This window comes from Poecile atricapillus, chromosome W, assembly GCF_030490865.1.
Source record: "Poecile atricapillus isolate bPoeAtr1 chromosome W, bPoeAtr1.hap1, whole genome shotgun sequence".
Classification (NCBI taxonomy): domain Eukaryota; kingdom Metazoa; phylum Chordata; class Aves; order Passeriformes; family Paridae; genus Poecile; species Poecile atricapillus.
The window spans coordinates 9997388-10022904 of record NC_081288.1 but is presented as its reverse complement, the minus strand read 5'-3'; positions in this window follow the sequence as shown (position 1 = coordinate 10022904).

Here is a 25517-nt window from a genome sequence, read left to right as displayed (position 1 = left end):
GACAAACAGAAATGGCCTCAATTTGCACCAGAGAAGGTTTAGATGGGATATTAGAAAAAATTTCCTCCTGGAAAGGGTTGTCAAGCACTGGAACAGACAGCCTGGTGAAGTGGTTGAGTCACCATACCTGGAGGTATTTAAAAGATGTGTAGATGGGGCACTTAGGGACATGGTTTAGTGGTGGACTTGGCAGTGCTGGGATAGCAGCTGGACGATATAATATTAAAAGTGTTTTCCAACCTAAATGATTCTGTGGTTGTGTAGTTCTATGATAATCAATGCCACATACCATATTTTCTTCCTGGTATGTAATTTCTTCTTTATGTCTGTGTTTTACATAGGGAAGGAGGGGGTAATCTTGCTGAATAGTTCTCATTCCATTTGCTGGTGCAGGACTGACTAGAGAGTGCAGACTGCCTGGTCTCAATTTCTAATTTCAGGGGAAAAAATGCTCTTATTGAAGTCTGCACCAGATGAAAATGCAGGATCCAGCCCATTGCAACTGAGATGAATTGTTTTATATATTTGAATTTGATAACATTTGTGTTGCAAAAGCTTTGTGACCTACATTCAGCAGCAAGATAATCAACACTGTTTTGTTCTCACCCTTGCTTTTGTTCATATTTGAGTAAGCAAGCTGGATCTGGTAGCAAAACTTTCACTATCTGATATGACTGTTTATGCTTTTCTTGTTATTGTCACATTTGAGGAAAGCATTAATTCTAATTCTAGTCATTAGAGCAGGACTGTATGCATTTTTACACTGGAATGTTTTTTTATTTGCTTGGGTTTTTTGATACTGCAGCTAAACCAACAATAATTGTATGATACTTTAATATTGAAACTTGGAGTCCAGAACAATAAACATTCTCCCAGTGAGTGAATACCAAGAAAAATATTTTATAACAAAGTTTCTAAAACGTCATCCATGATGCTGATTTTTCTTGGTGTCGAGTTGATTTTCTAGAGTAGCTAGTATGAGGCTTTGCTTTGGGGCTATTTTGGAAACAGTGGTGATAACACAGGGATGTCTTTGTTGTTGGTAAGCAGAGCTTACACTGTAGCACTATATGGAGATAGTATTTTGGTTCTGAAACACTATGCATTCATTCTAATATTATCATGAATACGTTTCTGTTTTTCAAAGGAAAATTAATTTGTTTTTGGTTCATTAATCACTGTATTTTATTTCACAGTATAATGTAAAAGTGCTCATTCTAAATCTCATATTGTTGTTGTGACACTATTCTCAGAAAACGATAAATGTCAGTCATTGTGCTGGAGAAAACCCTCAATTATAAATGTTAAACTGTGGTATGTTCTGAACTTGTAAAGAAATGTAACTTCTAAGAGCAGTCTTATACAATAACATATGTTTTTTAAGGCTGAAATTGACACAGTATTTTTGTACAACCTTGTCTATTTTCTACCAAGTCCCTAATCTATTTTAACTTAGTTTATTCCATCCCTTCCACTGACTTGAAGCATATACAGTTCTTGCTTGAAGCCATATATATATATATCTTCTTTAACCTCAAATCACACAATTTTCCCCATTTTTTTCACCCTGTAAGATATATTCTTATGCCAGTAAATGCTTTTCTAAGGATGGGACTCTCCTGAAATCTGGTCTCTTGCAACTTTATAGGACTATGAACAGGTACATTGACCCACAGAGACGCACACTGTGATGGCAACAGAATAACCATAGCAAACCACTATCAGCCAAATGGAATTAAGCCATTTTAGCACCTCACACTTACTTAACCCATCTAACCTAATTAACCAGGTGGTTATGAAATATACATTCCAAAGTTATTGCTGAGATTTTACTGCAATATTCCTGCAAAAAGAATGGGTGCTGTCATGCCATCCAGCCGCAGATGCTACTTTTGGAAGTTTGACAGGGTAAGCTGAATTTTAGTAGGAAGGTTTAATTTGTCTCCCTTTTTTGGAACATAGTTGTTTCTGTTCCCATTCTGCATTTGGTGAGATACTCATGTACTGCCTACAAGAAAAGGGTTTCCTTTTTTCTTACCCAGTCTTAGTCAATGGGCATAGACCAGCACCTCCACAGAATGGTTCATCCTATCCTAAAATATGTGTTGTTGGGATGCCATTGGTATCCCGTTTGATTTGCTTTATAAACTAATAGTAAATTCAAAAATAACTTAGAAGGAATACTGGGTAGGGGGATGAAGAAAAAGTAAGAATGAAAGATTATAGAGCAAAACCAAGAAAAGAACGGGCAAGTAAATATCAAGAAGGAAGGTTAGGCATGTGGAAATAAAGACATACATGTTGTCTTCATCACACATTGTACAAGGAAAATAATTTTTTTTAAAGGATATAGGTGAGGAAAAGTAAAGTGAATCAGGAAAACAGGAATATGAGGAGGAAAAAAGTCATTAGGAAGATGAGACAGTAAAGGGAGGAAAAACTGTGTGTTGATAAAGAAGAGATGATAGTAAATAGGAGAGGTAACAAAGACAAAAGAAGAGGATTGTGCTCACCAAGAGAGGTATGATCTACACATACTGATGTGCACTTGTCCACTTAGTTTTAAAAGGTGGCAGAAAGAGAGGCAGGAAGTCAAGCCTTCATTTGGCCGGGGGAGCAGGGCACAGGCTGAGGTGGCTTTGCCATGTGCTGGCTCTGAGCCAGCTGGCCCTGTGAGCTGGGGTCAGGCCCCTCTCAAGTGCTTTCCCCTAAGCAGAGATGAGCAGCTCAGGTAACAAAGGCCACGGAGCTCCTGGCTTAGGAGCACAAGAGGCAGCCCTTGCGTTCAGGGTGCAGGCAGAGCTCCCTCCTGTATAACACACCTCAGTCTGATGAGACAGCTTCTGCTACGCATTTTACACCAGCTGCAAAAATGGTGTAAGGAAAATTTGGACCTTTGCATACTCATAGTTTCTAATGAGAGAAGCTAGTGGGATAGATGGTAGACTTTATGCCAAGTAGCCTTAGGAAATAATAAAATAACAAATAAATATTTATAATAGTCTTTCTTCAATAAAGCCTGAAGACAAATAAATTCTCTAGTCTCTTTCAGGATTTATTAAAAATCTTTAATTGGCTGTTCTTAAAAAAATTCCAATTTGACTTTTAAAGTGAAAAGTCAAAAGATAAAAGCATCTTTAGGTAAACTTCCGCATCTGATCTGCCCGTGTCTCTGTAATTCAAATGAAGGAATGGATCTAAAAGTTACATTTCAAGCTTGTGCTCCCATTTCAGCAGCGAGATTTTTATGTTCTATTTGAAAGGATAAAGTAAATTTTTGTATTTTCCTGTAGTATCTATATGGATCTAATTCTTTCTGGAATCATGTGCCATTAGGCTATATAATAATGATGTAATTTATTTATATGGGTTAATGCCTCAACAGTCCAAACTATGTCACAAGCCATAATCTATCACTATGGTAATGTTAAGCCCCCGTGTTATAATTGGGTCTGTACAGTCTGCCATTCCATGAAAAGCAACAAAGGGCAGCTCTGCACAAACCACTCCAAATGCTGGAATTAATTGTGTTGTAGACTTCATATTGCACTTGCAGATGTTATTAATTACTGCTACTCTCTGTTTAATAGCTGTTTCCATAGTAACTATGATTTTTTTCTAGAGGGTGTGAAGGGAAGTAAGTTGAGTAGTTGTTTTGTTTGGTTTTTTTCCCTAAAAGGAGGATGAAGATATATCTGACTATCTATACACCTGTAGAAATAAATATAGATGTATATCTATAAATTCCTAAACCCTAAGCAGTGCAAGCAGCTGCAAGATAAAGTAATGACACAGAGGAACATGAATGTTTTCAGAAGGTATCAAGCTACTTAAATGATCAATTACTTAAGTTAACAATCTGCTCTCACTTGATCCTATTCAGTTAGTGACTTTTGGCACAATCTAGAAAGTCCAGTGAAGTCAGAATGCATGCAGTGCAAACATAGATCTATGTCTGTGTCCAGCATCACAGATTTACTAGATACAAACACACTACCAGCAATGCTGACTTAGGACTAAAAAGCTTAAATCATACATCTCTATGAAGACTTAATAATGAATTTAATATCTTATGTGAATTATAAATTAACCATGACTGTGTATTCTGTATTTGAAATACAGTTTTTTACATCCACTGCCCAGCATATTTACAAGAACACAGCAAAATGTGTAGTATATCAGCTAATACACCAAGTATCTGTTATTATTGAGCCATCTCTAAATTCTGTCTTCATTCAACACATGCTATTGGTTAAGAGGTATTCTAAAAACAGGTAGAATGTCCTGGTAACTGGAGATGTGGATAGTTTAATATTTACTCCCTACACATATCAGAAAATAAAGTGAAAAAAAAGATATGTAAATAAAATTACTGATAGATTAAAAATTATTGTCTCTTGAAGCTACCAGGGGTGAAAAAAAGTGAGATTTATTTTGATATTTCAAGATGATACACTGAAATAAAATAAATATTTCCTTTTAAGGTGTAGCATTTATCATACTCTTACTCTTAAAATATCATATGAAAACTAACAATCTGAGTTTATTTCCATCAATAGCTATGACAGAAAACATGACTTTAAATGTCCAGTTCACCCTCCTTTGAGTACAGAAAACCTTTAGTCCACTTTGAAATGCAGATGACTGACTTCAGGAGGAACACAAGGATTTTTCTTTATGGAAGCTCATTGCCAAGTCCCATGTGTACCTGTCTGTCCTGTGAGTGAAATATAACCTTTTGAAGCAGAGAAGCATTTGTCCCATGCACTGATGAATTCCTGGGTTTACAGTTTAAAGAGGTCAGAGTGATGCCCATTTTGTGACTGATCTTCAGACGGGTGCACAGCAGCTCAACTGCTGTATGCACTATTAGCCCAGCATTTGAAATTGTCATCAAAACATCTACATAAAGCACTCAAGAAATAAAAGTAACTCAAGGTATAATAAATTAATTAAACATCAAAATAAAGTAATGAAAAAAGAGAGGGATCTCAGTGTCTAAGAGGATAAAGCCTTTTCCTTTTATAACACAATTCAATGTTTTCCCTGTGAGCTGGGAAATTCTCGTAGGACCCAAGCGTGTTCTGCCTCCCACACAACACTTTGCAGCAGAAATCCTCTTTGAGGAGAAGTTTTTGTCTGCAAGAGGCTCTTTCCTCATCTGCTGCCCTGGACTGGCAGCCCAGGCTGGGTGTCCTGAGGCCAGCTGGGCCACAGCTTGAGTGATGTCCTGCAGAGGAGTCACCGCCACACCTCCAGAGATTGACAGAGACCAGACAGCGGTGCCTGTTTAGAAAAAGCAGCAGCTGTGCTAGATTCGATCAGTAGTCCTCGGAAATAGAGTTCCTTTGTTTCTTTTACATTTTGGGGACTTCCTTTGCCCTTGACTAGGCCTTTCTTCCAGCCAGTCTCCTGAGGTCTGTTTTCTAGGTGTAAAAAGAGATGAGAGGAAAATAATGTTTTGAAAACATGAGAAGTCTATGGGAGACATCAAGTGGAGGACATAACCTTGAGAATACATGGGTAAAGGAGGCAGAAAACCTAATATGGGGTCAGAAAATTGAAAGGGAAAGGATTAATTAAAATATACGAAAAGAGTTTTGAAGATGAAAAAGGAATATAAGTGCTAAGTATTTTCTTTTGTAACAGAAGCTGTGCTGAAAATCAACAGGGAAAGCATGGCTTTTATTTGAAAAGCAATTTGCATATTAATATTGTGATAGCATTATGCAATAGTATATAAGACAGATTGGGTAAATAGAGGCTGTGACCAAACATTTCAGCTTCTTCTCCATGTCTATTGAAAATAAAAACTGGCAGAGTGTCACACTGTAGGATTGTCCTTGATTTGTTTCCAGTAGAACATTAATTGATGTGTTCCCATGTTTTGATATGTGATTTACAAGCTCAATAACTCGAAGGGTGATTACAGCCAGGCAGGCAATCTGGATGCCAAGCCTCATTTCAGTGAACTGTCCTGGATATTTCGCTCTGAAAATCATGGCTTTCTAAATGTGTGGGAAACAATATTAAGCAGTGGCAATCAACAGTGCAGTTTTCTGTTGGTGTAGCAGGAGGGATTATTTTGAAATAGCTAGTGCATCTGTTTGGTAGCTATTTTTCTCTTGAACTGGAAAAATCTACAATGTTTTAAACAAAATGCTTACAAAATACCCAGAAATTTAAAAACTTTTGCAAAGAACATTTTGTATTAAAAAAAAAAACCCAAAACCCGTTTATATTTTTTCAAAGCAACCAAAAGGAATGAAGAAGAGTATGTAGAACCAGTAAAAAATAAATTAGAAAAACAAATAATTCTTCCCATAGCTTGCTTTGCAAAACTCTTGGCAACCCAGAAATTCTAAGTTATAGTTTAATTCCAATACAATCGACAGTTACTCAACTGTGACCCTTAAATACCATGGCTGTAATGGTAACAGTGAAAAATGAAAGCTCATTATTGTAATACTCCGTGTTGCTAAAATATGATCAATCTATTTCATGTTTCATCTCATTTACTAATATGGTTTCATTTGGTGAAATCTGCTTAACAGGGAAAAGAAATTGAGCTTTTTTAAATAACTTTATTGTTAAACGAGTAATAAAGAATTTGTGTTTCAAAGAAAAAGTAAAGTGATTGTGTGTTGGGGTTGAGCAGGATGACAGAGGCTTTGATTTAAGGCCATGGGAAAAATCCCCTTAGTCATGGAGAGTAAAATATCACCCTTATTGTCCCCTGGGAGTTATTATGATAACGTTGCTAGAACGTTCTTTGTTTCCCCTGTTGTTTTTGGTTTACCTTTGTTGCAACTATTTATATATTCCTAATCTTCACTCCTGGTTGGTGCCTTCCCTCAGACTCCGCCCCTACTTTAGTTTACATAAATTACTGTAACGCCCTGGCCCTCACCTTTGTAGTGCACCCCGTACCTTGTTCTCATTCTCAGCCATTGTTGTGGTTTGTTCTCTTCACTTCTGGTTAAAGTGCTTTTGTTTCAGGTCACTGGATCGTGCCTGCTCCTCATTTTATCTCACCACCCAAGGGACCTTCGCCCTGAAATCCCGAGGCAGCACCTGATTGCCTAATCCGGGCCTGGCCTGCTACAATTGTGTGATGCATGATAATTTGATTGAAAGCTACTTCCAGTACAGCGGCTTTAAAGGTTAGTATTTTGGCTCAGACATCAAAACCATCTAGGAGACAGCATAAGTATTGAGGAGCAGAGTACCTGAGGATGGATATGGCACGGTATAACTTTGCAGAGTGAAAACTGTCACACGTTGCCAAAAAATCTGTGGAAGAAACCATCAGCAGTAAATTTGTGATATCAAAATGTTTACTATATTAAACCAACAAATGGTAGTTTATTATTTCTTACATTGAACCTTCTGTCTGAAAACTGTGGGTATGAAGATTTTTCTTTATCCAGTTTTTAGGAGATCATCATCACCCTCTTTCCATCTGTGGGATAAGCTGGCATTTCACTGGATCCTGTGCCAGTGCCAGTGCCTTTCAGCATCCTCTTCGGATCTGGTGCACAGTTGCTGTTTTAGGAAACAGTGATTTACTAACACCTTTTGCAACAAGTGAAACTGCCTCTGCACAGGAGGAAGATCAAGTCTATTGTCATACAAACTCATTTAATTCATTCCTCATCATAGTTTCTCATGGCTGATTTTTCTGAATTTTAATGATCTGAAGAATGCTTATTCTTATTATATATACTTTCTTTTTTTTTCATCTGTTGCACTAGAAAGTGAAGGACACCTTACTCTGTGGTCAGGTGAGAAGAGTGGCCCTGCCTCAGGCTTTTCTGTCCAACAGGAAATATGTTTTGATGTAGAAGCAAAGTGGCTTCTTAGCAGCTGAAAGAACTTATGGAAGTATAAATAAGGAAAAGTAAACAGAAAGTAGGAATAAATTTTTGGTGTGGCAAGAACAATGCCACACCAAATAATTCAAAAGAGGTCAAGTTTTGGAGACAGGGTTTACAGGAAGGTGAACCTCTGCAGATGTTTGGGGAGGAGAAATGAGACCAGAGTTTGAAAGAGGAAACAGGAGACTGTATCTTTGATAATTCTAGTAAGCATATTGCTGTCTAAGAAACGAAATGACCATCATTCCACAAATTTAACTGATCACCAGGTATCTTTGAACCTCTTTATCCAGACACAAGAATGGCTCTAGAAATACAGCTTCGGTCTTATGTACGCTAAGGGTCCAGCTTGCCAAAAGCAAAGTTTTCTTCAGTTTGTATCTAGCTCAGCAAATGAAGATATGAAGAAAATAATCCAGAAAGTCATCCTGTGGCTTGGAGCTTCCTGCAAACTAGAGACAGTTAATTAATTTCTTCTCAATTCTGCTGTACAGAATGAAATTCTAGAAGTTAGTAATGCTCAGAAATTTCTGAACATGCTCAGAAAAAGCAGTGTTGCTGAGGTCAAAATGTTTAAGAATAAGGTAACAATTGCCAAAAATATCACTGATTTAAAACAAGTACCAGAAATTTCACTGCTTTCATAAAGGAGAGAAGCAGATGCATTATGCAAAAGATCAAGGAAAAATATGGTAGAGCTATGATTGTGTCACAGTTATGACACGGCCCTCAAACAAAAAATTATTTTCCATTGTGTTTCCAGCCTCTCTTCTATAGATTCTAGATTTTGAAGAAAATATAACATGGATTTACAAATGAATACTTGATCATACTGGATTAAGATTCTATTTCACTCTGATTTTCTGGACAAAGGAAATTAAATACACCTAATCTACTTAGACTTTTACAAATCATCTGATACAATTTCACAAGGAAAATTATTAGCTAAATAGAGAAGTCAGGGATTAGCACAAGAATTTTAAAATTAGTAAGGAATAGACTTAAAAGAGAAAAAGTGACATATTGAAGTAAACTGTTGATTAGACAATTATCTTGGAAACTAGATTAGAGACTTTATCTAAAATTTTCATTAGTAATCTTGGCTCATGGTATGTGGTTGATATGTTAAAATTTAATGATGACACAAAGGAATTGCCAATATTAGGGAGGGTTAAACATCATATGGGATGAAAAAGATGAATGATGATAGCAATAACAGAGTAAGAAGAAAATTATGACTTTAGGGACTAATTGGAAAAAATTACTTGCTACTCATGTTGGTTGTTTACACAATGACTGTGATTCATTAACATTATGTAAATACAAGATAACCAAATATGATCCTGTCATCTTGTTGTGTTCCTGTGTATTTTTTATATCTTTTATATTTTTCTTGGTTTCTGTTCCTCTGTATTGTTTCCTTCAGGGCATGTTTAGATTAAATGTTAGGAAAAATTTCTTCACTGAAAGGATGGTCAGGAAGAGAGTAAAATTGCCTTTCCTGGAAGTGTTCAAAAAATCTGTGGATGTGACACTCAGGGGCATATTTTAGTGTTGAATATGCTGGTGATACACTGATAGCTGCATTCTGATCTTAGAAATCTTTTCCAACTTAAATGATTCTGTGATCCTTTAAAGCACTTGACTTTGGGCTGAGTGTGAAAAACTGTGATTTTGAACCCTGTTTCTTAAATTTCCATGCATATATGGCCTGTGGGAGCCCCTTCTTATTCTGAAACACCCTGCTGGCCAAACGTGTGAAGCAAATAAATTCAGACTGGAACAAGGGCTAAGCAGGGTTCCTGGGACTACATGTACTTTGCTTTTACTAGCTGGGGGCAGATAAGATGTATGCTCACACTCTAGAATTGCAAAGGCAGACAGAAGAGAGAAAAGACACATTTTAGCTAATGAATAATACTGATACAAGCACAAACAGGCACAAATTAGGCATGGTTATGTGTGAAAAGGAAAATCAAGACCATAAGAGCAGTGAGAGTCTTTAAAGGCAAAAGGGGAACATTTGTTTTTAGCTCATGAAACAGAAATAGCAGTGACCCTTTGCCCAGATCAGTTTCTCACTTAATTTTTATTTCTGCAGTGAGTATGCATTTCTCTTAACATCAGTAACACCATTTTTCACTAACAGGTTACTTTGCTAAGCCTATCCAGGCTGTAGAAATTAAGTACCATTTCTCTTGCAGAGTTTGTATTTGCTGTTCCCTGACTATCCTGCAGTTTCTGTGTTTATGCAGTTTTTCACTAGTTCACCATTTTAGAGTTTCTCTCTGCTTTCTCACATGACTTTCTGCTTTTGCTTTATGATATTTTTCAACATCTTGATATAATTAATTTTTTTATTATTATTGTATTTTTTTTCCCTTTTCTTCGTTTTTAGCCAAACTTTGCACCAAAGCAGTTGAAACATCATTTCTTGCTCAAAAAAGTGACTCTGTTGCAAGATTCTCTGTCATTATCATATATAGCAGCCTTAAAATTTACAAACAGGACTGGAACAGGCAGGCAGAATACATATAACTTCCTGGACTGCTACACGCATAAATATTTGACATTTCTTTTTCTCTATTATCCTAATTATCTAATTATAGCAGTGACTCAACATTCAATTTATTTGACTACAAAGAAATGCTCTGAAACTTTCTTCTTCAAGTATGCCAGCCCATATTGATCCTACAAAGCCCCAAAATCCCATCCCCCTTGGATCCAACATGGAGCAACCAAACCCTTGTTTGCTTTTAGTAACTTTTGATACTTGATTAAAAAAAAAGAGAGATAATGTAAATCACCTCTTCACACTGGCTCTTGACCGGACAAAATGTCTTCAAGATTAGTTGTTTAGCCCCTTTATCCTGCTTACTTCTAGCAAAGCATTTAATAAATTTTACTTTCAAATAGTTAAGTTGCAATTCCTGCTATTTTGGGGCAAGACAATTGCTTGGTGCACTTGAAGGCTGGGTCAGCTCCTGTGCTGTGCAAGCAAAAGTTGCTTGAAAATCAGCCATAAAATGTTCAGTTTTTCAAGTCAGAATGTTAAACTCAGTGATATCAGGTACAATCTCTATTTAAAGGTAATATACAAATTTATGCAAATTCAGATAAGGATGACTTTTTTTTTGCTTCATGGGGATTAGATGGCCAGAGAGGAACTGCATGCTTGCTGTTAACCCATCATGAGTTAATAAAAAAGTTAATAAAAAAGTTAAACTCTTAATAAGACAGCCCTTGTCAGAGCAAGGTCTCTGCTCAGAAAAACAATGAGAACATAGATATTTCCCTTCAGAAAGGGTTTTCATATCTGGTTTTGTTCCAGGTAGGCATGAAATCCTAATCCTTCTAAATGTTCCACATAAATAAAGCAGTAAGTTTGAGCCAGCTAAACAGTGGTTTGATTTTACATCTAAAATGTTAACACTGGTAATAAATGCAAATGCAGTACTGAAGCAGTTATCACAATGGGAATACATTTTCTAAGTGCTTTTAACATTTTGCTGAAAAAAAAAATGGAGGAGTATCTTTTGGAATACATGTAACATTTTATTTCAATACTCCATGCTCTCTTTTTACAAGAGCTGAAATAAAATCCAAATGATTTTGCACAAGACTTACATAACTACAAAATTAACTAAATATATTTATTTAAATGAAACAATTAAAAAATATTAATTTGTTTGCATAGTTTGGACATTTTTCAGTTTTACCTCATCTAATTTGTTCTCTGTCAGTGAACCTTCTAAGTCAAATATTCCCTCAGCTCTTTCCCTGAAATGACCTTTCATGGCGATTTATGGAAGAAATGAAACAACTTCTATCCCTCTGCAGGTGGAAGAACACACCAAATAAACTCATGATCCTGAAGTCAAAGGAAGTAAAAATGAGCAGAGAAAAAAGATAACTAAGAAGAGAACCACTGCCATCAACAACAAAAAATAGAGGGACGTCAGTTTACCATCAACTACAGGTTTTTACCCAAATAAGAGGTGTGCTATTGTTCAGGCTGGAACTTCTTTGTGATATCAAGTCTTCAGGGAAGGATATATATGAAAAGAATTGGGGGACATCTGTTCATTGTCCTTCTGCTGCTGCTGGGGCTGGAGGTGGGGGTGAAGCCCATCACAGTGTAGATGGAAGAGGACTTAGGAAATTTGTGGGCCAAACTCAAGGCCAAAGGGGGAATGGAGACCAAGAGGGACTGTAATTAACACAGTTTCAGTGCCATGAAATCAAGTAAGTGCCTAAGGTTTTCTTTTTCCTTGCTGCTTCCTCTGTTTTTCTACTTTATATCTCTTATTTGTTTCTGCACTGGAATTATTTTTTTGACAGCTTCAGTCAATTTCCCAAAGGAAAAATAAAGAATAATACAGAGCAAGATTTGTAAAGACATAATCAAATAATCATGATAATATTTTGTCTCACAAGAAAAAGGCATTTTATTTAGTGGAAATCCCATAAAACATTCATTAGTTTTGGAGTTTATTGTATTTGACTTTTTTCTTCTTAAGTTTTAAAGTGGTAGGCCTTATGGATCTCTGAACCCTCATCCTAAGAGTACTTAAAGGCTGAGGTTGAGGTCCCCAGCACTGTGTGTGGCCCAGATTAGGAACGTGTGGAGGGAGCAGTGTTGATGCAAGTGCCACACTCCCCTTGGCATGACTTTTTCAGCCCCAGTGTCCCTGGAACCATGGGCCTGTGGAGCTCTGAACCCTAACCCTAGCAGCAGCTAAGGAGCCAAGAGTGAGGTCCTAAAGACCATGTCTGGCCCAGATAAGAAAGGTGTGGAGGGAGCAATGTTAGTGCAACATCCCCCTTAGTGGTCACCACATAAATCTGAGAGGTACTAACCCATAAAAAATAAATCCTAATAAAAATTGAAATAAATAGTGCATGTTTTTAAATATGATAGACTAGACAAAGGTTGTTACCTGTAAGAAAAAAGCTCAGTAAGAAGACCACAGAGTGCTGTATTTAGAGAGATAAAGATTTGATATGCTGAGCAATGTAGTTATTATTAATAATCATAATTTAGGTTGGAATGGGCATTTAAAGAGCATCTAGTCCAACATCCCTGCCATATGCAGTGGCACCTGCCTCTTGATCAGGTTGCTCAAAAATCCATTCAACCTGGCCTTAAACAATTCCAGAGCTGGGGCATTTACCACCTCTCTGGGAAACCTGTGACAGTGTATTGCTACCTTCACAGCAGATAGTTATTTCCTTATGTCCAATATAAATCTACCCTCTTTCACTTTAAAACCGTCACTACAGGTCCTGCTAAAAATCTGCCCTTATTTTTTCTTATAAGGCCCCTTCAGGTACTGAAAGGCCATAGTAAGGTCTGCCCAGAGCCTTCTTTTCACCAGGCTGAACAGTCCCTGCTCTCTCAGTCTGTTTTCATAGGAGGTGTTCCAGCCCTGTGGTCATCTCCACGATGCCCCTGTGGACATCTCTGACACGTCCGTGTCTTTCTTGGTGACCCAGAGCTGGATGCAGCACTCCAGCTGGGGTCTCACCAGAGCAGAGCAGAGGGGCAGAATTCCCTCCCTCAGCCCGCTGCCCACACTTCTTGTGATGCAGCCCGGGACATGTTTGGATTTCTGTGGGTGCACATGGCTGGCTCATGTCCAGCTCTTCGTCCCCCAGTGCCCAAGCCCTTCTTGGGCAGCCCCAGGACTGCTCTCAATCCCTTCGTGCCCCACTGTGTACTGCTGTTGGCAATTGTCCTGACCCACGTGCAGCACCTTGCATTTGGCCTTGTTGAACTTCTTGAGGTTAATTATCTGCTTTCATAGTGCTAAAAATAGGAGCTTAATTCCTGGAGCCTTTAGTTACACTGGAAGGAGGCAAAAGCTCCTTTAAATAAAGGTCCTAAGGCATAAGTTTCCAAGCTCTGCTCTTCCAGAGGGATGATATCACCATATTATAAATCAGAAAGAAGAAATGGTTTCAGTAGGTACTCAGTTAGTGAAATCTTTTGACAAAAATGCTTTGATTTATAACCATTAACCTCTTTTGGCTTTTGGTTTTCCTGTGGGTTTTTGCTGTTGTTGTTGTGGTTTTTGTTTTACAAAATTATTGTGACCAAATATTTCTGCCTGCAAATTATTCTCAGCTAAAGTTTATTTGGGTTCATGGACTAAACAAAATTAAAGGCCATTTTGGTTACCAGAGCTACCAGACTTGTTCCCAAACATACCATGAGGCCTGAGGTAAGAATTTAGCAGTGTCCAGCTGGCCTCAGTTCAACCTTGGAAAATTATTTTTGTAGATAAGAGAGAGATTTTACCCAAGAATGTCAGATAAAGTGGTACAAAATCTCCAAAAAAATGCCCAGCCATGAACTCAATCACATGTTGGAAAAATGCTGATTTAGTGAATGTTGATGGCTGCTTTCACCTGTACTGTACCTGTATAAGTATCTGCAGCTTTTGCCAATGGGTTTTCTGTTCAAACACTGGTTGTGTTAAGAAAGGCTTAATGATAGAAATTTGTTAATTCTGTGGCTTTAGAAAACCTGACCTGATGACAGTTCCCTTCCCAGAGGATGCAATTAAGTTATAACTATGGTAATGTTGAGCTTGTTTACTGGCTTATAATGGAGTTTCCTGATAGCAGTAAACATACAGCAACATTTATATTGGTGCTAGTTGAGGCAAAAATAAAGATTAACAGGGAAGGGAATATACCAGTGCTTATTTGAGTGGTAGTAGACTTACTTTCTCACTGATTTAATTTTTTTTTAATTAAAGTTAAAGCAATTTTTTTCGTCCTGTTTATTTATTTCTTTACGGAGGAGGCTTTCTGGTTTCAGAACTAAATGGCACATCACTGCTTCTATCTCCCTGTAGCTGGAGTTAGTCTTTCTCTTGCCATGGAGAGCATAACCTCTGAATTTGGGTGCTTCACTGGGACACCTAAGGGACTCTTACATCAGTCTGAGTCAAAAAGACAGGGATTAAGTCTCACATCTTGTTCAGGAGAGATATCCTGGGACCACATATTGAACCATGAAGATCAAACAAATGGTGAACAGATAGTTCCTGTATAAGCTCTTCCATACTGTACAAGTAATAATTTCTACAAGTTCTTGCCTACTGTTGTGATAGAGTGAACAAAATTTACTGTAAGGCAAAGAAGTATTAGTGTAGTATTATGTATAGAGTCATGGGAAGATGGAGAAAAGACACAATGGGGACTGAATTAAGTCTGCAGAAGTAGCTTTTGGATGCTTGACTCTGTAACCTTTGTTACCTTAATAATGTTATTTTAATGCATACTGTGTTTTATTTGTTTAATGCCTCAGAGTAGCTACATTTGGAATGAACTCCGTCACCTCCACTGGAGGAAGCAGCTCAATAGGTCCCGACCCAGCATGGCCTGTTGTGATCAGCCTCTGTAAGGTCATAAGCATCAGCCTTAGCCCTGAGAGCTGATGACAGAGTGCAGAAAAATTCTGTCCTCAGTTCCATGAAAGCCTAATTGCTCACTTTGTCATGTTGATCTTGTAACATGTCTCCTGCTCCTACTTCTTCTCAGTAATTTTCTGCATAGAAATAGCCTCTGTGCACTGTCACCATTCACTCTGTGACATGGTCAAACTACTGTGCAGGCTATTTCTGTTAGATTTCACTAGGGAATGTTATTTCTCCCTGGAGCTGCTCCCATCAGCTTCATGCTATTTCTATCTCTCAAGAAACAATCCTAAGCAGCACCCTTTCTATTGATATCAGTCCTTCCCCTCCTCCTTCTCAGAGCTGGCAGTCATAGCTGACCATGAGCCAGATTAAAATTTGAGAGGGTTACTATCCAAAGTGTTTGATATATCCTAATGCTTCAGGATCCTTTCACTGTAATGTCATCCTATACTTAGCAATGCACTGCCCAGCTCCTGAGTTCCCCAAACCCAACGTGTCCAGAATCCTGGAGCAATGGATTTGTGTTAGGGCAGCTCTGTCAATTATAATATCAGTCTGCAGAATGCCTGGGTGTCCTGGTGAGTACAGAAATGGTTTAATGAGCTGCCTCTTTGTAGTGCTGTGGGCCATTTGCTTGGATACAGCAAGCTTCCAGGGGTGGGGTGGTGGGAAGGACAACACATCAACCTTCTCTGTGCCTTGGATTGTCCTGAACTCTAAGTCTGAATCTAAAGAGCAGCATTTGACTTTTGTGATCTTCTCACCATTGCTCTGAAGGGCACTTTACTTAATTAGAAAAGTGCTCCCAAATTATGTCCACATCACCGGCATCATATGTTACCCTCGGTTCCCCCATAGAAAAGAAACATCATTAAACATAAACTCAGCTCACAAATGCTATTCTGTCACCAGTTATTTCATGCAATGTTACCTTCCTTTCCTCCCTGTTTACCTAATGACTTGGTGGTGTTATGCTATTTTTGTGCTATTTGACTTACCACCATATGTTCACTCACTTTAGATCTTGTGATAATGATCTTTTGTGTTATATGCACTTCCATGTATTAATTATTGCTGAGATTCAGATGTTTGGGCTTCAGAAGTAAAAAGAAGCTTTCTTTGTATTTTTTCACATTCAGAAATACAGACTTCTTTTGCAAAAATAGGTAAAAAAAGGGCTACTGTTTAAAGAATTAATCTTTAAATTATAGTAGAACAATGGCAGAAATAAGGATGTTGAAAAAAATTATTTGACAAACAGTTTCCATTTCTAAAAGTCTGCTTTTATAGTTTTGACTGTTAAATACAACTTGCATAATATTGAGGATATTCAAGTAGATAGATTGCAGAACCTGTAACAGGAGGATAACATCTAGGCAGAAGGAGGAGGATGTCTAAACAGAGCTGTACATACTTAATGCTGGAAGTGACTTCCCTCCTCAGTGATACCTGCTGCCATAATTCCTGTGTATGATGTAATAAATTATGCTGGTATGTTAGGAGCTGTAAACCAGCTGTCTGACACAATAGTCATAGTGGGTTTTGTTGGCTGGAAATTGAGAAGTGATGATCTTCATGGGTTTCTGTGTTCTGCATTTGGTCTATTTTGCAGGATGGAGTTCGAAAAATGAAAATTTTGGCTGTACAGGAAATGAATGAATTAATTGACTTGTGGGCAACACAGGAAGCTTTGTTTTTTCACAATCCCATAAATCCTGGCCTTTAGTGGAACAAGACATTGGAGATGAAAGCCATAGAAAGCCACCCCCTTCCAAGCTTTTTTGTGGAGCAGGGATGTTGTTTTGGTTAATCACACATTTCTGAAGAATTTTATTTGTATTGATAATTTTGGCTCCTTTGGATATTACTTGGGGGGTTTTGAATTGCTCTGCAGCAGTTATCAGAACTGCATAATCCCTGATGAGTCACTTTCCTTCACTGACCCAGCATTAAACAAGATGCCTTTTGTATCCAAGACTACACCAGAATATATACATAAATATCTTTATGTTGAAAACAGTACTCTCAAAAAATAAAAGAATCAAAACAAGGACCATAGGGAATGGTCAGAAGTTTAGACTGGATATCAAGAAAAAGTTTTTCAAGCAGTTGTTGTTTGGGAACTAGAATGGGCTCCCTGGGAATGTGTTCGCAGCAGCAGCCTGGCAGAGTTCAAGAAGAGTTTGGAATGTCAGGTACAGGGTGGGACTCCTGGGGATGGAGCTGTGCAGGCCCAGGAGCTGGACAAGATGATCCTTGTAGATCACTTCCAACTCAGCATAATCTGTGATTCTGTGGTTAACTGAGCAACCAAAACACCTGCCTCTGTTTTGTCTACAGAAAAAGGTTAGGAAAGAAAGAATCTACTAGTCAAATGCATATTTAATCACAAAATGGTTTTGGCAATTTCGCTTTGATCCACCGGCTGTTCTGAGAAACATTGGGACATATTTTTATTTCACCCAACTGAAATAAAAACACTTTCTTTACAAAAAAAATAAATCCTATAAAACCGTGAAACATTAAAATTTCAACTTTTATTTCAAAGTATAAAATTAACGTTGGAAAAGGAACCCTAATAATTTTGTGCATGTTGAATAGAAAATATTTTTAAAATTAGAAGTATAAATTTATATATTGGGGCTGAAGACATAAGTACCGTGCAGATATCTATCAATATTTGGCCCATCTGAAGCCATAATATTTGAGAATTAGATATTTATTGATTTTTTTTAAATTCAGGTCTCCTATAGCATAAATTTTACATGGGCTGGAAGTTTAAGTACTTTTGAAAATGTGACAGTAACCAGAAGGAATCTTTTTAGATGAGTAAAAGATTGAATTTCAAATGAGAAAAAAAAAATCAACTTTAGTGTTTCCACTTGAAAGGATTCCATGGACATCCAGTTTCCGTCATAACCTGTGATTTGTGCATTTACATTATTGTTACAGCTGAATCTATAAATTTCTGAGCATAATATGACCATACCTAAGTGGTTATCCAAATGTTTAAATGCTTAGAACTTGTGTGCTTCACCTTTCTGACTTTATAATATTCAGTTTGCCTCCTTGCAAGAGAGGGAAGCGCTGGCTTTTCCATGAGATGAGAGAATAGGACTTCAGAGCCCAGACAATGTCTCTGAAAGAGAAGGGGAGAACAGTCAATATTATTGAGGTGTCTGACACCAATCCCCACCCAGCTCTTTGCAGAAGAACATTTTTCAAAATTCTCTCTGTGCTGCACATTTTACCAGACAGAAACACAAGTGTGAGAGTCTGAAGGAGAGTAATGCTTCAGTGTTGAACTGGACCCTGGGTTTTCTATTTTTATCAATAAAAGCAATCTGTTGGAGATATGGAGGGCTCTGTTGAGCTGTGTTTGTCTCCCCAAACCAGCTCACATGTGGTGTAGCCTGAGAGCCAGCAAAGCTTGGACTGGAAAAACATTTATACACTAAATTGGCCTTGGCTTTATCATTGAAATGTATGCATACGCAAGCACAGACATTTCCAGAAAAAAATGATATTTTGGGGACTGGAAGTTCTAGGATTTGTAGAGCTCTTTTCAATAATGGTTTTGGAACAAACTTCTGGATGAATCCTTCCATAAAACCTCAGGAGAATTTTTTTTCATAAAATCTACAGTAGAGTTTCCAGGTATCCCAGTTTTCCCAGATAGGGATTTGGAAAGAGAAGACCTTCTACTCAGGCATGATAAACCAGGATACCTTTAAATGTGGAAGTTCCTTAAAACAAGTATTAATGTGAATAACATTTTACAGATATTTTAAATCAAGGATGACATATTTTTACTTTTGTGCTACTGCTATAATTTGTCAGGTTTTTAACTTCTTCATTAACTAATTTAAAGAGGTGTTGAAAGCTTTTTATAAAAGAAATGTATGTCATATCACTTGGATGATAATGCTGAATTTCTTCCAGGATTTAATAGAATGGCTACGTTTAGCACTCTGTTCTTATCTGAATAGATAGCAAGCCTCCCCTTCAGCCATCACAGCTCCTGCATGTCTGAAACACACATGTTGATGCTTGAAAGGTATCTCAGAATATCTGTAAAGAGTGAAAAGCCTGATCGAAGAAGTGGGTGGTATCCTGTTCACTGAGGTGTTACAGGTGCCTAATCAATAGCATGGAGGAAGGAAACCATTTTTATTTCCTAAATTGTCTTGTTCATTTATATGTGAAACAGACATTCATTAGCATTTAAATACTTTTTGACATTTAAGACACTCCCCTATTTTTATGAGATTTTGACACAGTTTCATTGAATATATTTTTATAACTTGATTTAGAAAATTATTTTTACAATTTCTACAGATTCTGTCAGCCGTGGGTGAACTGTCAAGAGGCTTGCTTTTATTTAAATTCTCAAATGTACACATTTGCAAGGAGCTTAAGCCCTGATTTGGGCCTGAACAAGGCATTTACTGTCACATTTTTTGAGGTAGTTAAGGAACACTCTGGAGAAGGTGGTCTAAAACTTTCCCTAATAGTAGCTGCTGCAGACAACATCCAATACCAGATAGGGAAGCAGGGGAAAAAAAAAAAAAAAAAAAAGGAAGAAACTATAATACTGTGCCTGTCTTACAGGGTGGAAGCTGAAGGGAGGGTTTCAGCTCCCCAGGGGTCAGGAGGGGGAGCCTGCAGTAGACTACATGAATATTAAAACTTTTATTTCTAGATATTCCACTCTTTATGCAGATATAAATTTTACTGAGAGACCTGTCACCAATAACAGAAAGCAAGTAAAATCATGGAAAGGAGCATGACAAGTTGAATCTTTTAATCTAATTGAATCTTATATTTCAGACCTGACCTCAATTTGAAAATAATGTTCTGCAGAGAAAGAGCTTCTCTGGGTATCAGACCTGAGCAGAAGTATTGTTGTGCCAGGTACAGTTTATATCTGGGTTTCTGAGGGACTGAGAAATGTCCAACCATTTCAATGATTATCTGGTACCCCTTTCATTTTATTTCAGCCTGCTAAATTACAAACTTCCTACAGGCACGAGTATCTACTTGAATCTTTATTTGCACACACGTGAAGGCTTCTGCCAGGGCTGGCCCAAGACACCCAGTGCTTGGTTTAAAAGGGTCTGTTCCTGATTCTCATTGTTTAGGATCTTCTGTCTTGTGTGCAGGGGGAGCAAAAATAAGTAAGAAGATCACATTCTTTTGTTTCATAAGGAAGGACAAAGGAAACAGCTATGGCATAGCAGACCTTGAAATACATTGGCTGCAGCATCTCTTCAGAGAGACTTCAGCAGGTTTCCTCTAATCAGCAACCCACTTGTCCCCTCTGTCTCACTACAGCTGTATGAATAAAGGATCCTTTTTTTCCTAGAAATTCTGAAAATGACAAAAACAAAGCACCTTTTGGGGCAAGCCAAGATTTATTTTAGCTTCTCAGTGAAGCAAGAGGGTTTTTTGAAAAAAATGCTCTAGCTTAAACAAAACATTGCTTTTGACAGGGATTTTTTTTTTTTTCTTAAGAGGAGAAGGCTTGAAAACAAAAGTATAATAATGAAAATAATTTTGAATATAAAAAAGAATTGAAAAACTAATTATTGCTTTTGTTTATTTCTAATCTCAGATTTATATTACTTTTTTTCAATTATGTTTTAATGAAGTTAATTTGTGAAATCAGTTCACATTTTAGAAATTTTTTTTTATGTTCCCACAACTGTGATTTATTATAACTGTGATTTAACTGATCTATTTATCAGCCACAGGTTGCTTTTCCTCCTCCTCCACTCACTTGTACTTCTATAGGCAGTGTTTCTGACTGATCCAGTAACTGAAAGTATCTGCTCAAGAAAACCCCCTCTTTTTTTTTCCTTTTTTTTTTCTTTTTCCATCAGGAAAAAACCACCCCAAACCCTTTTGTTTCCAGTACTTCAGAGAATACCACGAAGTCTAGAATAACACGGAACTTTTCATCCATCCTCCGACCTTTTGCCTCCAGTAACTGACAGTTTTTGATACTGAAGTTCCTGCAGATCTTGGTGGATTTCTGCATATGACCCTCCCTTCTTCACAGCATTCCAGCACCAGCTGCCTACTGAGCAGAGTGGGATTGTCAAAGTGGGCTGCTGAATTTTCGTAACTCATTTTAAATTCCCAGTATAAGAACCCAAATATAATGTAGGACAGCATAAAGCAGCATTAAATATTTCTATTCTTTATAGAATTTAAAGTTAAATTTTAAAAAAAGAAAAACTAATCAGAGGCCTGAATTGTTCTTGATTCTCCATTAACAAAGTCTACTCACCAATACTTGCTTCCAAGCATATTTGCTAGGATTTTCTTCTTTCCTGAGGTTCTAATACAGCCTGCTTTGCCTATTTCCTTCAGGTGTGGATCTGTGAAGGCCAGCATAGGCTTTTCTATCATCCTTATTAGTCTTATATGAAGCAGCTGCTACCTCTTTCTGAGCAGCAAGCAGGTTGCCAGACAGCCTGAGGGGCTACCATCTGACATCCATATTTTGTTCTCAATAGGTCTGTGACTCATGCTTCCAGGGGAATACAGTAGTAGGTAGGTTTTGTCTCCTTTTGTGCTGATGATAGATGCGGTTTCATTTCCTATTGCAACTGGACAACCAGTATAGTTGTATTTATTTTTTAAACAACTTACTCCCAAAAAGAGCATTTAGTGTATCTGTTTTATTTATTGGTGTTACATACTCATGAAACATTACAGAAATAACACTTCTCTTTAGTACCTTAAAATGAACACAAATACAGCTTGTTTAATTTGGGAATTAGCAAAAACTAATATGAATGGTTTTCCTGGTGAAGACCCTCAGTGGTTTTTAACGTGATAAGATCCTGCTGGCTGGGGCGAAAAGGACATTATTATTTGTATTGTAATTGTTCCCATGTGCCCCCATGTGAATGTACTAAACCTGGGGTGGATGCTGTGAATTTGTTGGTCTCCTAGACAGCTTTCAGCTGCAGGAAAAGCTTGGGGTGAAGGGTGAGGGGATGTGCTAAGGGGCAGTCAGCTAAGCAAAGGATAAGCACCCAGCTTTTGATTCCTCTGCCTCGTGTTCACTGCCTGGAAAAATTTGTCAACAAAAAGGATGGAAAATTAAAATGCTGAGAATCCTAAGGAAAAAAAGGTAGTTGAATTCTATAGAGAAACCTCCAAAATCAAAGCTGTTATAATTGTAAATAAAATTTTATCCATTCCTAGCTTTGTGCAAGCTCCTAAGTTCCTGTTATTACTTCAGATCCTTCTAATTTATTCTTCTCAGAAATAATTTTTAATTTTAAGAAAATTTTTAATAAGAATTATATAATTAATTTAATAATAATTTTTAAATTTTAAGAAAATAAAATTCTAACCACCTTTCTCTGCTGGCTTTTTTACCTCTGACTAAATTCTTTTGTTTGTTTTCACTTGCTCTCCTGTGTACTTCATATGTTCTTTGGCCTGGAACCTTTGTTGTCTGGATTTTAGTATCTATGTATTGTTATAAATTAGCATAAGCAGTGTATGTAATGTAAATTTCACTGATTAATTGCTTGTAAACAGTCCTCTTTGGCTAATGAGATATGCACATTGAAATAGAAACCAAGAATTGTTTTTGACTTTTAATATACCCATCTCTGCTCATGTGACTGAACTGCTGAGAATTGTACCCAGCTGTGAGATTGCACATTCCACACTGATATACTGAAAATGAAGCAATAAAGCAGCCTTGTCACTGCATCCCTACTCTAAATTAGTTCAAGAGAAAAAAAGCATCATAAACAAATCACTGTGAATAATAAGGTACTCGAAAGCTTTGACAGGTTCATTTGATTATTTTTTTAAATTGTGTTAATTAGAAAACACAAGGAAAACTTAATGATGGCTGCTATTTTAATACAAATACACAGTCCCACGTCCACCTTGCTTCTGAATGTCTCCCACTCTCCCACTGCGTCAGAAGAATGAGTGGGTTTATTCAGTGTGTTAGTGTAGAAAAATACCCATTTTCTTCTTTTCTCCACATGCCAGCTGTACATTTGCACAAGTAGTTCTGAGCTTTGGTGAAGCAGGCATCTAGGATACAGACACTTCACTCCCCATCTCATCGTATTCCTTGAGCAGACAACAATTCTCAGCCTTTTTTTCAATTTATGATTAATAAACATGATTAAAAATATTCAGTGCCTCTCTTCACCCTCTCAGCTGTAATTTCCAGCATTCTGCTTAACTTCAGACAATGATTTTTAAGAAGTGGGTATAGCATTGTGTGAAGCATCAGAGTTTTAAAAGGTGAATACATAGCTTTCTGCAACAAAGAGTTGAATTCTTGGTATGTTCTGATTGAAGTTTTCATTTATTTTTCAGTCCAGCCAAATATAACCTAACATAATCAGTACTAGATAACTCTCTTTTGAATTCCCTAGAGAATATTTTTATGGTCAGTGTCTAATGAATTCTCTCCAGTGGCTGCATAAATATTTAAATTATTTGGATCCTTGTTATGCATATAGGATAGGAAGTGCAATGAGATTTCTGATAGTCTCTGCTTAGGGAAAGAGGATTAAAAGTCCTCTACTGAGGCTATTTCCTAAGAGAATCAAGTTTTCTTAATGACAAGCCCAAAGAGCTTGTAAGCCAAAAAATAGCTATGGGCTATTAGCTAACAATTATGTTTCTCTGTCCACAAGTGAAGCATAAAATATTCCAATTCAAAGATAATGGAGAGGTCCATTGATTTTAGTAAAATTTACATGCATCTCAGGAAGAACCAGTAAGCAGCACTGAAAAAAACTCTAAAATTGGGAGAAAGGAAGGATCAAAGTTTTAAAGAGTGAAGTATAAAACCAAGGGTAAGCAGAAGTGCAAGTGGTGCAGGAACCAAAGTTTTGACCCCAAATTCCTCAATAATTAAATGCTATTTATTTATTTTATCCTCTTGATGTGCCCTCAGCATCACAAGTCTGCCTGCAGTACTACATCTAGAAAGGGAAAAATAACTACATGTTATCATTTAGATCTCTGCCACGAATTGTTTGCATAAAAATAAATTAAAACTGCAGTTCACTCTTCAGTTTTTCTTTCCCAATTTTTGCTTCCCCTCCATCTTTCAAACTATAGCTGGTGTGAATTTGCTGCAGCAAATACTCAGGATATGACCTCACCTTAGGTTTTTTAGATTTCTTTCTTGCTATTTAATGTCTGAAATCAATCTGTCATCATGCAGCACATACAGGAAGGTCCAATGAGTCCAGTTTTCATCATCCTGAGCATTTGCTCTGTGCTATAGATGAAAACACTGGGAGTCTGTAATTAATGGTGCTTGGCTGCCGGTTTCTGAGAGAATGCTCCGTACATTATTAAACTACCAAACATTTACAGTAGTTCAGCTGCTGAACAAAAATTAGTAAGTCTTGTAATGCCCTGAAAATGAGTAAAAGTGAAAACTGAAAGGGAAAAAGCAGCAGCTGTGAGCTGTGGTTGCTGGGAACTCCCTGAGGCATGACGTGCAGACATGCCAGAAAAGGCTCTTTTTCTACTGGATGGTTGATGTGTAGTCTGCATTGGAAAAGAACGAGGCAGGGATCTGAACTGAGATTTGTCTGTTTTGTGTCCAACTAACAGTGTATGAACATCTTCTGACTGAGCAGCAAGATTTTTCTTGGGACCTTTCTGTAGTTGTGAAGAAGTATTTGATGCTTGTGTTTGCAGGCACTTAATTGTACTCATGTACAGTTTGCACTAGATGCCTCACTCAACTCCCCATAGTAATCAGAAAAATGAAATTTTGGGATTCCAAGACTTTTAGTATTTTTCATCCATGTTTTCTGTACATAAAGAGGGGCTTTATTAAGCTAATATGTAAGGCTAAAAGCATGCACCTGGCAAGACTGTATGACTGTCCCTGCTCAGCACAATGCTTGGTGCTATAGGCTGAGATTAACATATCAGTGAGAAAAAGAGAACAGTTAATGCAAATGTCCTTACAGCTTAAGTGGCAGCAACTGCAGATTAGTGCTTTTCTTCTTCAGTAGGAGAGGTAGCTTCTGAATATATACATTGGCATATAAATGCATTCATTACATTGTTATAATGACATTCTGTGACAGTTTGTTTGTCTGGAAGCGCAGAACAGAGTATTTTAAAGGCTCATTAAAGAGGATATGTGACAGCTCTACCTCTTGCTGGGTAGTTAGAGCACTGTTCCTGCACT